The sequence below is a fragment of the Drosophila takahashii genome, chromosome X (genome assembly GCF_030179915.1).
Source record: "Drosophila takahashii strain IR98-3 E-12201 chromosome X, DtakHiC1v2, whole genome shotgun sequence".
NCBI lineage: Eukaryota > Metazoa > Arthropoda > Insecta > Diptera > Drosophilidae > Drosophila > Drosophila takahashii.
The window spans coordinates 23688823-23702878 of NC_091683.1; the positions used below are offsets into that span (position 1 = coordinate 23688823).

The 14056-nt window shown below is 36.9% G+C and overlaps 1 long non-coding RNA gene across 1 annotated transcript in view; it reads right to left on the minus strand.

Annotated features, from left to right (window-relative positions):
- The window catches only part of LOC123003497 (uncharacterized), a 68585-nt gene extending 54861 nt beyond the window's left edge, over window positions 1-13724 (minus strand). Inside the window, exon 1 of the long non-coding RNA XR_006412615.2 lies at window positions 13135-13724. This is a non-coding gene — a long non-coding RNA (uncharacterized lncRNA). The remainder of the gene's footprint in view (window positions 1-13134) is intronic.
- Between the last annotated feature and the right edge of the window lie 332 nt (window positions 13725-14056).

The window sequence follows — 14056 nt, forward strand, 5'->3', positions numbered from 1 at the left end:
ATGCGATGTTGGAAGCAGTAACAACCTGCAACATTTTTGAACAATTTAATTTATTTATTTTGTCACATTTTTTTTTTTTTTGCTGTTGTTGTCGCTGGCAGTCAGCTGGCCTGACATGGGTCCTTCGCCTGTTCGCCTGTAGTCCTTCGTCCTTCCTACCCACTTTCCACTCCTGTTTCAGTTTCTGTTCCTGTCCCAGATCGAAACGCACTGATAGCCGCTGTCAGTCAGAGGCGAACGGATTTCGCCACCGGATGGCAGGCCGGTCGATAGCGCCGGCTAATCTGGTCCACCCCAAAAGCCCCAACTCAAATTGAAGAGCCACCCACTAGCACACACACACTCGCACACTCGCATACTAGCACACACACATAGCAAGCCGGATGGGGCTGCCCACATTAGGATTCAATTAAGTTCACGAGTCTTGAGCAATTATTGCTGCAGATTCTCGACTTGAACACGAAAACGAGCATTTGGGCAAAAAACCGGAATGTCATGTTGATATGGAGTCCGAATCTGAGGGCTCCTAATCTCAGGGCCGAGGGCCGAGCGGAAATCAACAATTTTAAACTTGAAAACCGCAGTTCAAGGCAATTGTCCTGGCTGGATTTCATCTTGACATGCCTATCTTGAGATTTGTATAGTTTCTTTAAATAAAATTTAAGCTTACTCTCCTTAAGCAAGAGAATCTTTTAAATGGAAATTTTTATCCAAATATTTTTTTAGTTGGAATGTTATAAAATGATATATTCAAGCACATTTTTAAAATTAAACTCACCGTGTAAGAAAAACTATATATTCTTTGGCTAAAATTATGATTTTTTAGTTTAATCTTTGCTGTAAATTAGTCAAAAAGTTCGCCAAAGCATTCATGAAATCTGCTTTCCACTGTAAGCTTTAATTTCGGCTAAAAGCGTTTTCATAAGGATTTTTTTGTTGGATTTATTATACCAATAATATACAAATCAAATTCAAATTAGTCATGGGAACCTCTAGAATTAAGAAATTTTATACGTTCACTAAAAATACATAGAGAAACATACATGTTCCATTTAGATTCTAAAAGGAATACAATACATACATACACACTAACAAAGTATACCGTATAATACCGTAATAGATTTTACGACTTAAAATGTAACTAAATCCAGACTTCTAACTATGCCAAAACCTCAATTAATTTCTATTAAAAGGTACACACATATGTACGTACTTATTTTTCAATCGCCTACTTGACCTATTCTAATTTCGAACTAATTATACCATTTACGAAGGCAATTAACTGAATTTATTTTTAGAAGTTACTTACATACATATGTACATATGTAAATTCTTTATTAAATACATTCCATGGAATAGAAATAGTTAAATAGTATATAAATAATTAACTTGTTCTTTAAATAATGTATATTTAGCTCAAATTACCTAGTTACTTATCAAAATGTAATATCCCTTAACTTGACACCGTTTTGCCATAGTTCAAGTAATCGCAAAAGAGTGGCTATCATATTAAAAAGATTTCATCTCGTTGGACAAACAGTCAATCTCATTTGCGGGTTAAGCTTAACCCATTTCTTATGAAAGCTAACAACCGGGGAATTGCTCTCGCTCTCATCTCTTGGTATTTCCACTTTATTCCTTTCCTTCATTCGAAATTCCCGACATTTCTGGCACACATTGCTTTGAAGGCGATTAATTTTTATGCTGAAAGGAAAAGGAAAGGAAAGAAAATTCCCCCACACATATTTTTCGCCCCTTGCACTCGGCTGCTTAATTATGGTGAAAATATTTCACTAATTAGATCATTTAACATTTTCTATGCATTTTAATAAGCATTTCAGAGGGCGAAGGGATGACGTTCCCCTGTCGTCGGACCCCTTAACCCTTATCATATAAATCGCTGGGGCTGCTTAACCCCCCGTTTGCATCGCCATTTTCCAGAAACCCCCATTCTACCCCCATCCCTTCGCCTGGAAAACTGTCTGTGTTTGTGAGTGTTGGTCCTGTAATTTATTTATGGCCACATAATAAATCTGTGCATAAGACATTCCCTGACCGCTGGTCAAGAAGGCAAAGAGAGGGGGTTGGGGGTTGGGTGTTGGATGGGCGGATCGGGCGGCTATATCCCTATGTGCCTGCCTTACGGTCGCCGTTTCCCTTTTAATGTTTTTCCTCCTTCCTCGCTATACTTTATTGCAGTGTCATTTGCGCAAACTGTTGTTAATAGCCTGCCGGGCGACACCACGCCCCCCAAACGCCTCTTTTTCTACAGATCCGTCCAATGGATTTGACCTATCTGCCATCCACTTTTATTGTATGAAAGTAGGTATATCCTTAAAATACTCTACATAATATATCAACTCTTTAAAATAAATTTTGCTTATGAAATTCACTTAAAGGTTTAATTTCCCCTGTGTTCTTAGTAAGTTTAGAGGCAGTCCTTCGCTTAACTTATTTATTTTACAAGGCATATTTTTACCATATTGTATTACTTATATATTTTGTATTAATATATTTTTTCATTTTACTGTGTATGATTTAAAATATTTAAATATCACTTATTCAAATCATCTATATATTTTAGAATTTCAATATAATTACAGCTGACTCAATATTACGTTACTTCTCTTTTTTAATATTTAAAAGTGTTTTCTTAAGTCATCTCTATTTATAAAAATCCCTTTGGAATTTTAAGTAATGTTATAACGTGCATATTTTGCTACCTTTCTCGCTTCGCCTGTATTCAGGCTATCTCCATTTTATTAAATTCTCCTTAACTCCCGTTTCTTTATTTGCCTCATTGGAAAGCACTTACCCCCAAATGGAATTTCCCGGCTTTGGCTACCCATGAGAAGTAAAAGTAGAAGTGTTGCCTCATTTGATTCGTAACCAAAATCAATAATGAACTGTAACTAATTCTGCTTAGTCAGTCGAAGGCGTCAATGGGAAAAGATTGGAGGATTGTGCAGCCTACCTACCACTCGGTGGCCTTTTGTTAATGGTAATGATAATGATAATGATAATGACGATGCCAAAACCCCATCATCCCCAACATCGTGCTCATTATCATTATCATTCCGGTTAACTGTGCGTTGGAAGTCGCAGTTCCCGATGGGTTTGGGCTTGGGCCTGGGTTTTCAGGTCATTTCGTTTGGCTTTGAGGCTGGACTTTGGTCAGATTTGGGCGTCTGGGTGATTGAGAATGTGTGTGTTTTGGGTCAAGTATCCACGCAGTGCACACATATTGCGGCTAAGCTGACTTACAAAGGCCTAAGCAGAGCTGCTTTGTGCTGACTTAAGGCGCTTTAAAGGCTCAGGATCAATATCACCCACCCACCCACACACACACACACACACACACACGCCCGCACCCATTGAATCAACAGGATATAATCTCCTTTATGCATTCGCATCAATATTTTTACTGCCCCAGGACTCCTCGGAAAATATCTTTCAATTAATTCCCCAAGTTGATCCTTAAAGTGCACACTAGGCGCCTGAAAATTCTCTGACAGGTCACCAAATAATTGATATGATTTTTTAATGAATTTTCTTCCGTCCAAGTTTTCGCCCACTCATTTGTAACTTTTGCGTTTTGTTTGGCATTTTCTAGCTTACCACCTTACTTTATTTTCTCGCTTCTGGCTTTTGTTTGTTTGATTTATGCAAGGCTGACTAATGGGCAAAACCACCGAGTTGACGACTGCGAAATTTCCACCACAGAATTAAGTTTTCTGCAGTTCTTGTATTTCTGAAGGAAATGTTAAACGGATAAGACAAGCTTAGTAAGTAAAAACTAATTCTAAAATGCAATTTTAATTAAATTCTAATTTAAGAAAACATTGTTTCCTTCCAGATAATTAAAGTAATAATTTAAAAACAAAATTTCTTTTTATTTTTATGGTAACATTGTTTTGTTTTCTTGTATGTTTAGAGAGAGTAAGTTAGAAATGGAAATTTTCAAGAATTATAATTCTAAAAAATATTTTTCTTTCAAAAAATTAAAATAATAATCTAGAATAATGCTTTCAGTGGTTGTATTATTTTTTAAATACTATGGTGACACTGTTTGATTTTTTGAATCTACCTCTAGTGTGTAATTATAACTCCCCCGAATTGATTTCCATTTCTTTTCCGGTCCAAATCGTAAACCATTGAACTCGACATCCGCTGATGCTGGACGGAAAATCGAAAATGGACGGATGGAAATTCCGGCAGGGATTATGGAACGGATAAAGCGCAAAAAGAGTGTGGCCAACGTTTTACGACTTCATTTGCCGCGTTACGTGATAGTGCAAATACACAAATAATCAACAGCAAACTGCCTGCCAAAAAAAAGCGAAAAACTGAGGCCCACAATAAACAAAAAACAATAAAATGAAAAGGCCCAAAGCAACAGCGTAAAAATTCTCATTGCGTAAAAGTTGGATTCGCAATGGGCGGCGGAAGGGGGAGGGGGGACAGGTGGATATGAAATGAAATGAAATGGCAAAAGGGGCAATGGGGCAGCGGATGTTGAGGCCGGTTAAAGGGAATTTAAGTTAAACATAAACGCAAACGGAAATAAGCAACAAAAACAGCGGCAAACATTTTTAGCGTTTTCTGGCACGCGATTTCCCCTGAAATCGCAATAACAACAACAACAAAAACAACGGCAAGTGAGAACGCATTTCGCCTCAGGAAAAACGACTGATTGATGATCTATTTGGCACCGAAATATATGCTACGCTTTTCAAAAGGTCCAAGTTCAGGTGGAAATTATCATCTTGAAGCAATAAAATTATAATGTTTATTTTGTAAAGGGTGTGGTATTATATTGCAATTGAATTTTGGGCACAAAAACAAATATTATTAAAATCCACATCTGCTTATTTAATATTTAAAAATTATTATCTGAAGCCCTTCATTAATATTTGTATTTTTTAAGTTTATTTTAAAAATAGTATCTTTTTTTGTTAGGTAAAATAATTTCTTCTTTGGAATTCGTTACTAACAAATTTCTTAATAAAATGTATTATTTCACTTGAAGAATACTCTAAAATTTTTGAAATCACATTTGTATTATAAATTTGTTGAATCGATCAAAATACCCCGAAATACCTTTCAAAATGTCAGGCAAATAAAGCATAAATCGAAAGCCCCTTTGCCAATATCAATACAACGGTAAAAAGGACTGGGATCATAGGTATACATGGTATACATTTATATAGATTTCTACATATTTATCTGCGTTTGCAGTCTAGCACACTGACACACTGAAAAGCCACTGAAGAAAAAAAACAAAAATTCCTTTACAAAGCGAAAAGAAGTGAGAAACAAGAACAAGAAATAGAAAGGATGATAGCTTCGAAAAGCCGCATCATTTGCTGATCATTTTGATAATAGCTAACATTAATAATGAATTTCTAAAACATTACAAAAATAATTATATTATAAATTTAAAAAAAAAACTTAAACAATAGCAGAATTGAAACATAAAGCCCTTCTTAAAAGAGCAAAACCAATATACAACTTTCAAAGAAATATAACCTACATTTAAATTTTCATTCAAATGTCAGCTATAAGTGTTCTGTAGCCTTAGGTTTGGGTACTCTTCGAAACTTGAATAATTAAAGTGCAGCCCAAAGCTCATGAAACCGATTTTAATGTAAATACGCCAGGAATTATTATTCCTTATTGGATATGCTGAATTCCCATGCCCCGAACATTTCACATTTCGAATCTTAAAGAGAAAACATTCCCTGTTTGCATAGACAATGGAAGCGATTACAGACAATTAACGCTAATTTGCAGCCAATTTATATGGTTATAAATACCATAGCCTTGAGTTTGAGAGACGAGACAGCCCAAAATGCTGGCTATTGCTGTTTATTTGGGCTTTCGAGAAATATTTGCTTTGGCTTTCAATTACAGCCTGTCAATTAAGGTGGGTACGTTTAATTAGAACTAACTGCAGCTCTTCATTTTAGATCCGAAAGCATTGATCTCTGTATCTATGTAGGCATATTTAAATATATATATATACATTTGCAAGCAGGTGTCATTTGCTTGCTTTCCAAAACAAGAATTAATTCAGTGGAGTCATTTGAAATACATGAAAGAAATGTGGATACATTTAACATGGCTTTTGCAACTTATAAAAAGGTATGTTTTAATGTTTGAAGCCAATTTAAATTATATTTAAAATAGTTAGAAATTAATATACGTTTTGTAATGCTTGGCTAATTCATTTTTCCATTTCTAGGTACAGCCGCCTTCGATTGTGCAAGCAATCAGGTAGACTCAATCACTTAAATCGATATCCCAGACTATCGATAAATTAGCTTGTACAGTACAGTTGTGCTTGGCACACTTAGTCAGTCCGTCACTCATTGAATGCTTTGGGAAATCTTTTTGAGAGCCAGTGCCTGTCGATATCGCTGGCTGGGGCTTGGGTTACAGCTCTCCGGGCTCCCAGATTTCCCGCGCTTCCGCAAAATGCTGCACATGACAAAGGAAATTTTCGGAGATTTTTTGCTCATGTTTTGTTTTGTTGGCCAAATGTTAGCGGGGTGTAACTGCCTCGATACCCCTAAACTGCTTCTGAAAACTCCGGCAACTGTCTGTGTCTTGTTTTTTTTCTTCTCCTTTTTTTTTGGCCGTCACGACCGTAACGTAAAAGCGGCGCGTGCTCGACTGCAACACACTCACACTCTCCTCTGTGAAACAGCGATGCCTTTCTTTTTTCTCCGCTTTCTCCGCTTTGTGAAATTTTTCTGGTATATGTACATTTACCGTTATTTCCATTCGCATTCAGTTGAGAAAGGTATTAAGCCGGAAAAACACGTTGCACATCGATGTACATATCTGTGTGATCGTTTGCCGTGTGTACACCGGGAGAAATATGATCGTTTATAAATAAATAGAAAAAAAAACAGAATATCATACTATGCAATTCGGATTTTAACAAATTATAAAGTACTTAAGTCAACGAAACACAATTTTAAATATGCATTTATTTGTATGTCCGATTTCACTGCATAATTTGAGCAGCTTCATAAATAATTTCAAACCGATGTGGATTTGTATAGCAAATGTTTTTTCCATTATTAAGTTCTGTGAAAACTTTTTACTATTTTTAAATGCAATGAAAAACTGGAGAACGAAAAAAGCAAGATCGCATCTTTTTTATTTCAGTATTTTTTCTTCTCTCTTTTTTGACAACAAGTGTTCTTGAAATCAAGCGCACACTTCTCACTATTGAGCACGGAAATCCTAAAGTCAAGAACGTTGGGAACGGTTTTTTTTCTCGGTGTACCGGTTTCTCCCTGTGTACGCGTGTGCCTGTGTGAGTGGATAATATTCCTTGGTGGCCAGCGAGGCGATGGCACGTGTATTTACGTGAAGTCAACGCAGCCATACCTGAGAGATTCGCCGGGACAGTCCTTTCTGCTCCTCAGCAAAAAGCGGGCAAGTCCTCGGGGGAAAACGGAAAGGGTAAGGGCAAAGGGAAAGCTGAAGGACAGGTTGCCTCAAATGTTGGCCAAAATCAAATGAAATTAGCGTCGCAGTCGCTTCCGAGATGATTCCAAGATTGTATGAGACGGATATAAACTAGAAACTGGACAGAGGCGGCAACGGTGGGCGTTGGGCGGTCGCAAGTTAATTAAAAGTGAAGTCAGCACTGAAATTAGTTAATTAATATTAAATTCAATTTGAGGCGTCGGCCCAGGCACAATTGAGTTATCAAACGAGCGCCTCGGGTCTTCCGCTTCGCGCTGAACGTGACACTATTAAAATGAAAGGAATGCCCAATGTCCTGTCCACTGTAAAATGAGGAACGTGTCCGCCGGCCTCACGAATCTCATTTGGATGTGGAGAGGGAAAAAAGAAAAAAAGCCAGCAGAGTCTCATGATCGCAGATTAAACTGTTAAGCTGAGAACCTTATAGTCATTTGTGTGCTTTTTAACCTCCAGTTATTGGTAAGCCAAAGGCATAGTTCATTAATTTGAATATGCGTTGAAGTTTTACGAAAATACTAGAATATACTAGATCTGGAATACAAAATGTTAAATTGATTTAATACTAAAAACTAGGCTTGGTAAAAAAAACGATAGCACTATCGATACTATCGATGGTTATAATATTTAGAAAGCATCGATGGTTTGAAGCCACAATCGATACTATCGCTCCAAAAAAATTGTTTTTTATTTTCTTTAATTGTTGATACTATCGATAGTATCGATAGTGACCACCATCGATATCCAAAAACATCGATGGTGTCCACTATCGATTTTTTAACAACCCTACTAAAAACTAGTATTTTTACTAATTATTAAGAAGTGTTTATTCTTTAGCTCTAATTCTAAACCAAATAAGCTATTTGAATTGAAAGTAAGAATTTAATACTTACCTTATTAAGATATTTTTGAAATTATGTTCTGTGATCATTTTTTTTTCGGTGTATATTTTTGTTTTGCCAGTAAACACGAAATTCTACAAAAATTTTGAGGTGTCACTGTCAAAGCGGCTTTAAAATGAAAATATAATAAATTACCTCTCGTTTTATCTTTGAAATTCGATATCCATTTAAGCTTTTGATTGAAAACAATTAACAATTATCATTCACTTAGCTGCAAGGGTCGAATCACCACTCACAATGTGGCACATCGCACCGTAATTTGGCAGAAATTTCGCATTTGGATTTTATCTGCCATTAACCAATGAACCGAAAGGATAACTAGCATCTCGAAACCATCAATTAGATTCGCCCACATCCTCTGAAAGTCCCTCTGCACATATAGGTAGCACATACATATGTGCATGCACATATATCCATTTGCATTCCATGGCCATGAATCAGCAGGGTGGTTCGGCTCATGCCTAATCTTATTTACCCTTGGAGCCCGAATGTAAATTTTGCAATTTGAGCACGATAACAAGGTTGATTGCGGCCGATGGCTTAATTCCCATTACACACAGAAAATGGCAGCCAAAGAAAAAAATGGTCCGAGAGTAAAAAGTGAAATGTTTACAGCAATACCGAGAATGCAATCTGCAAATGCAGTTTGCTTGTAGAACAAAACCCGACCGGATCATCTGTACAAGCATTTCCATTAAAGAAATCCTCATGCTAATGCCGGGCATTCCAAGGCCGGGATTCCATTTCGTTCAGCACCTCCAGGATGGAATGTGTATCCCGTCCCAGAATTGCCCAATGTAGGGGGCTCCAAAGGCAAAACTGGCTTAAAAGTAGCACCTAAAGTGAAAGGGAAGCTATAAAAAAATGATTCAAAAATAATATATAAATCAGGGTGCTCAAAACTCGAAACCTGCAGTGCTGACAGTGACACAAAGAAGAATCAAAGTGTGCCCAATGCAAGATAGGCGTGTGACCGCAATTAAGATGTTTGCTCTTCCTGCGTAGACATATTTAAATTAAGAAATACCAACTAAAGTCGATTACGAAAACATTAGAAAGGACCACCACTTCCGGGTTCAATACAAGCCACAAATAAAAGTGCTATAAAAACATTAGAGGCATCAGAGCAACTTTACCATTAAGAACCATGGCAAAATTGAAATGACAGCAATTCCAGCAGCATGTCAGCAAAAACTTTGTCCACAAACAAAAAAGAAGGTTGAGTTTTTCTTGCGCAATAAATGGCAAAGCAACGGAATCCAAATGCAGAAATGGCCATAAAACTAGAAGCGAAATTGTTCGAAATACCTGCAGCGAGATTGCAATAAGCAACAAAATCAACTTGCGAGGCAACATCGGGCGCTCAAAGTAGAACTGGGACATGTTTATTAGTAATTCTCATTCTGGAAATTAAATCAGCAACACAATCAGCAATTGGTGGACAACACAACGCATTCAAAGCGATTTTATAAGCAATTTGTTCGAAAACAATAAGCCAAACACAAGTAGCATGAAAAGCAATATAAAATAAATTTAAAATGTTGCAATCAAAAAGCAAAACAAGAAAGGAAGCTAGCTTCGGTTAGCCGAAGTTTATATACACTTGCAGATCGACTTCGGGTTTTTTTAGAGTGGTTTTCAGATAGGGAGCGTCTTCGAATTGAATTAAGTTCATTTTTGATCAAGTTAAGACTAAGAAAAATCGTATCTTTACCAAAAATCCGCAATTACAATTTTTGACTAAATAAATCAGTATTTTGGACGTTACAAAGCAAATAATAGTCCGATTATGAAATGGAATACCTGGTCGAACTCTTAATTAAATTCCCAATCGATTGGCATTCAAACCTTAAATATTTGTAATTTTTCGCAAAAAATATATGAGAAAATTGTTTTCCAAATCTTTTGGATCAATTAATCTTCTAAACATCTTAATCTTCTTCGATTTTGGAACACTTTTTGGCAATTTACGGAGAAAAATCACAAAGAAAAAGAACGGTTAATAACTTCAGCAAGCTGAAGCTTAAATATGCTTCCAGGTTTTTTATTCGCTAAAATTTAATTCGAAATTCTAAAAAGATAAAAGAATGATATTCTCCAGAAAGGATGATAAATGTCAAAAAAACAATGATTCTATAATTTTTTACAATATTCTTGCAAGTTTCTGACTGAAATCAATGTAGCCTCTGCAAGGGTATAAAAATGAAATATAAATACATTGCCTGAAATGCTTTTTTAGATTAAATGCAAATGCAGAAAAAACAAGCTGCAATAACAGCGAGATGCAAATGTTACTTAAATTGCTGCAAAAATGGCATCTTTAATTTTTAATAGCACAATGGCCAAAAACGGTTTATTGTAATAGCAAATTAAAAGGTTTACAAATAAATTACTTGTATTAGATAACAAGAAGATAAAAATATTAAAAACCAAAAGACAAAGAAATAAAATATTATGAGAGTTACAAAACAAATTAAAGGAAAATGTTTAAGAAAATCGAAATGGAACTAACAGTCGGAAAAAAGAAACTAATGCCGCTTATAATAAATAAATGAAATGAACTTTGCAGCAACCTGAAAAATCAGCCACTTGAAAAAATCACTCAGCTGCATTGTTTGCCATTTGCTGCAATTATTATTTAATTTTTCGTGCGTTTTTTCTTTGCGGGCATGGGTTTTCCCAGCGTTTGTTGTCAAAAGGGAAGCCCGATCCCCTTCAGAAACTGCAGCCACTGTCAATACATTAAGAATGTTTCCTCCTTAGTTCGATAGTTGCCATAAATATTTAATTTTCATTTTGCCATCGCTGCCCGAGGAAACTCTCCCACTCAGCTGGCAATCTCTTTATTTCCCGGGCTAATTGAGGGATTATGCGGAGAAGGCGAGGTAAATATGAAATTTGAATCTCAATCAGAAGCTGCAGCTGCAGCTGTTGCAGTTCCACACAAAACGAGAGATCAGGACTTATTTCAATTTCAAATTAGTTTTCCTTCTTCTTGCGAAAGTGTTGCCATTTCGCATGCCATTTCTGTTTTTGGCCGCAATATTGATTTAAATATACAAAATGCCAAGGCATGTTTGTGCACATATTTTTGCTCCGCTTTGTTTTGTTTTGTTTTAATTACTGCAAATTCGGTAGACTTTTTGGGTGAGTGGGTGAGTTGGGCATTTGTTTGCTTTAATTATAAATAATATTTAATCTAGATATTTCGCATTCGAATGACCGCCCAGAATGGATGTAAGCCTTATTATTATTATTACTACTAGTGTTTATTATTATTATTGCTATTTTTGTGCTGCTGCCGCTGCGGCTTAAGTGCATAAATAAACAGATTTTAATTTAATTATTATGAAATGCATTTGCCCCAGGCCAGGTTCCATTATTAACGGCATTCGATCCGCCATCCAACGATGATAATAATCATAATGATGACGATGACGATGGGGAGCTGCGGCCCATAAATCTGGTGTCGTGTAAAATGCAAAATATTGCCGGCCAAAACTGGCACACACACGTTCTGACCTTATTAGCTGCAGTTGACCAAATCGAATTAGACCCCTGGGTGAAAGCGTTTGGCAAACAAATTTTCGTTTCGATTCGATTCGTTTACCCGGTACATTGAAATTGTCCGGCTCGGTTGATCCCGGTTAATGCCTCCCCGGGGGGTAAAAATATAAACGTAAAAGGTGGAGATCCGCTTGTATTCAAAAATATGCAGATGCACCGCATGACATTGATATTCAGACAGAGAGTTCAACCATTGTTGCATGGTATATGAGGCTTAGGAACCACGGACATTAAAGTAATCCGATAACAAATCCGATTATAATCTCCAAACACACTTGATCAGATACCAAATAGGTTTATTAGCTCATTAATTATATAATTTTAGTTATTCAGTACTACTTAAAATTTGTTTTATTAAATAAAACTTAAATTTGTAATTAATTTGTTATTCTTAGTCTTATTGATTGTTTAGCTTTTTTCTAATTTGTTACATTTACTTACCACTTTGCTTAAACTTAAATATTTTCCATAATGATTTGGCACTTACCAACCACCAACAAAATAATCAAAAAATTCAAATAATTTAATTAAATGACCAAAAGTTTAAAAGTTCCAAATAACTATCTCGGTATTGTCTTAAGTGATACAAAAATGTCCATAAATTTAGACCAACAACTTTATTAAGTGGTTTATGATAAACTATCGATAGACAACATTTAGATTTTGTTGACAATCGAAAGAAATCAATCGAATAAAAAACATGGCTCTTATAAACTCGCAACAATAAAATGTACTACTTATTTACTACATCTATTGTTAATTACCCAATAACCAAGAGTCGATAACTCAATGACTACCACTCTGGATTTTGACTAAAAAATTGAGAATGGCTTTTTTCCATTAACTGGCCACACACAAAACCCCAATGAACTCGACGATTTTAATGAAAATGTAAGAGCCATTGAATTGCCATTAGCCCAACAAATCACACAGACAAACTTACACACACACATATTTAGTTGTATCATCTATCAGCAGACTTAAGAACTCTCCTTACTTTATCCCTTTTGCCCCAGGCGCTTAATGTTTGATGTTTCCTTCTCGCATTACAGTTTAAATAATCGAAAACCCCCCAAGGTTTTTCCCCGAAAATGATCCTAGTGTTTGGGTCGCGGAAACCGGAGATCGAAGGGAATATTAAACCAATTATTATAAAGAAACTTACCTTTCCGAAACCGAAATGGGATATGACACGTGTGATTTGATTTTGGCTTGAAGCGGGTTTTTTCTTCTTTTGATTATTTGTATTGTGTTTGGCCCTTTTAATATTCACCGGCCATTGCCATTCAATTTGTTTGCCATTCATCAATGGGGTAACCGAAAGCCAACATAGCACACACTCTCTTTCACACACTCTCTGCACTGGGCTATGGTCTTTTGCCTGGGTTATTTGTTGATTTCACTCAGCAGTAGTAGTTGTAGTACACAAATCGAAGCCAAAACAAACAAGAAAAACAGTAAAAAAAAAGTGGAGGAACAGGAAGTAGCACAGCGGATTGGTAACAAAAACCGGGGGCCAAATGAAGAAACGCGCGAAGAAGACGACTCACAACAAACAAGAGGAAGACGTACGTACGACTGCGAGACTACGACAAGAACGAACACGACGGTACGAGATACGAGATACGAGGAAAAACACTGCCGCACTACGGTTTGCCTTCTGTGGGTCAAATAACACGCATACGCACCGTGGACCGCACGAAATACGCATACGCACCGTTGGACCGCTGCTCGACAACTGGCGCCGCCGACGATGCGAAGCGCTGCAGATACCGACGTTAACTGCACTCGCCGATATTTTGGCCAGGCGAATGAATCCGCACGCATCGAGGACCGAGCACTGGGACCCCACCTCCACCCCCCAGTTCTTTCGACTGGCAAAAACGACCCACGACAACGCACGAAGCTCGCAGGTTCGCCTCGGGTTTTTCCCGAACCGAAACCGTGCATGTCTGCGCATGTCACTTGGCCAAGACTCACGACAACTCATCCGGGGCCAAACTCAGTCTCCGGCTAAGCCACAAAATTGGCGCGCAATTTCAATTAGTTGATGTTCCTCACTCACATCCATCCATCTGCGCGTTTCT